This window comes from Miscanthus floridulus, chromosome 2, assembly GCF_019320115.1.
Source record: "Miscanthus floridulus cultivar M001 chromosome 2, ASM1932011v1, whole genome shotgun sequence".
Lineage (NCBI taxonomy): Eukaryota > Viridiplantae > Streptophyta > Magnoliopsida > Poales > Poaceae > Miscanthus > Miscanthus floridulus.
This window is the reverse complement of record NC_089581.1, coordinates 52,006,177-52,008,593: the sequence shown is the minus strand read 5'-3', so window position 1 is coordinate 52,008,593 and position 2,417 is coordinate 52,006,177. Positions and strand designations below refer to the sequence as shown.

Here is a 2,417-nt window from a genome sequence, read left to right as displayed (position 1 = left end):
AGGTGCATACCATGAAGCCCGAGTTCATGATTTGGCAGATAGAACACCCTACTCTCGAGGGGCTCATGTTACTCAAAGACGTCATGAACCAGTTCATCCTCTGGCATAGACAGGACATTGTATTGACCGAGTCTTCGCCAACTCTGACTGAAGTTCATCCTCTGGAGTGACCCATCGAGGACAGGGAGGTATACTCACCGGCCCATGACCATGACCACCACACGCTAGAGACTTCTCCACCTTGTACCGAGCAAGGGCATGATGACATGCCACATCCTTCTCCACCTCGTACCGAGCATGGGCATGATGACATGCCACATCCTTCTCTAGCTCGTACCGAGCAAAGGCATGATGAGATGCAACATCCTTCTCAACAAGCGCAGCCAACACATGAACAACAAGTGTCTCATGAACAACAATTGCCTCGTGATCAGCTGATACGTGAAGAACAAGTGGTCCCTAGAGCAGGTGATGCACAAGTTGACAAGGACATGCCCGAATGGGAAGCTCAAAACAAAATCCCAATCAAGATAAGGCCATCGTATGTGGGCATTAATGATGTCTCGTCGGTGCACAAGTGGATGGCCCATGACCAGTTCAAGCCTAAGAACCAAGTAAAAGAATTCAGAGCACTAGCTTCTGAGGAGGGCACCACTAGCAAACTGCACAAAGGGTTTAACAAGTATCCAGCTGTTGATAACCTCAAATGGTCAAATAATTGCCCAGATAAATATGAAAAAGGCAAGAACTTCCTACCAAACCGAGTCATACAGTGCTTGCCACGTAGAATGAGAATGTTCCACGATTGGTACTTGCGTGCTCAGATAACAGAACTAGAAATCTTACAAGCATGGATCCCTGCCGGCACATTTGGAGCCCCAGGTGGGCAAATTGCCATTGAGTTTAGGGATATCCAAGCATGCTTCCACCTCGGACGAATGGAAATAAATCTAATTCACATTTGGTGCCTATAAGTCCTTGCCCTCTCGATATGATATGAATGTAATCTTTTAATTTTGTTGTAACTAACCCACGTCGTGATTTGTAGAATGCAAGTGGACTTTGTGAAAAAGAGGTCAGCTCTAAAACACGGGTATATAGACCCTTCACCTATAGCATCAACAAATTTTAATTACCCTAAAGAGTGGAAACTAGATTGCAAAGAACTAGAAGCTGGAAAGACACTTAAGAAGAAAGAGGACATCAGGAACAAGAAAATATTGGAAGAGTCCCTCAAGGTTGCGGCATACATTGCCCTATGTTTTAAAAATCTTCAACAACACGATAATATATGGAGACCATACCACTTCAAGTAAGTTCGACTGTATACTTAGCTTTGTTCAATATACTTTGTTCGATGCAAATGAGCTTATGTGTTTCTTCTATGACTAAATTCATGCAGCGATCACTGGATTTGCATAGGCGTCAGGCTCTCACATAGCATGGCATGGGTCTTTGATTCAGCGGATTTCCCAGTCGAGACATACAAAGACTTCATAGCGATTGTCAAGACATATACATATTGACAATCCTCATTTTAGCTATTATGTTTGTATACATACTTGTAAGGTTCAATGTGGGATACCAACAAGTTGCATTTGCTAAAACCATTGGAACAGGGCGTTTAGGCACTATGTCCAGGAACATAAGGGGAGGCATCATCTAAATAGGAAGGAAAAGTTGTATGTCAAAACTCTATGTGCGGTAAGTGTCATTTACTTTGGTACTCCATATATTACGTGTCTGTCAATAGCATTACTTAACATCTCCATATGCAAAACACACAGTGCCCCAAGCAAAAGCCTGGGAGTCTACATTATGGATACAACACATGTATTATGATGAGTACCATCGGTGGCTATAACAGAAACCCTAATCTAGTAAGTTTGAACCTCTTCGCTCGTAGTATAAAAAGTTCGCATATGTTGTGATATAGTAAACCTAATCACTCGTAGTATGAAAAGTTCGCATATGTTGTGATATAGTAAACCTAAACTTGTTCTCTTGTAGTTGGAGAAAGATAAAGACACGAGAAGGAACCCATACAAGGATGACGAGCTCTTAGAGATGGTCGGCGACCTTTGCAACTTCATAATAGACCAGATTGTGTACCATAAAGGCACTTACCATCATCTTCTTTCCGACTTAGGTAGTAATCCTCTATACCAACACCTTCAGAAGACTGATAGGCTAGCCCTAGGCTGTTGATGACAATGTGGACTTGTGGTATGGTTTGGATCAGACTTTGGAACGGTTTGAACTTTGTTTTGCATGTGAACTTGTGGATTTCTTAATGGACTATGTTATAATGATAGACTTCATAATGGACTCTGTTGTAATGATGGACTTTTGTGAATTGACTTGTGATGATGTTCTAAATAATGGTCTTGTGTTTGTGGATATATATATGTATATTT

At 41.8% G+C, this 2,417-nt stretch overlaps 1 long non-coding RNA gene across 1 annotated transcript; it reads left to right on the top strand.

The window, feature by feature from the left end:
- The first annotated feature begins 1,591 nt into the window (after positions 1-1,591).
- On the top strand, positions 1,592-2,170 carry LOC136538780 (uncharacterized). Its single transcript, XR_010779465.1, has 3 exons — positions 1,592-1,704; positions 1,788-1,880; positions 2,011-2,170. It is a non-coding gene; the product is annotated as an uncharacterized lncRNA (long non-coding RNA).
- Positions 2,171-2,417: the final 247 nt, after the last annotated feature.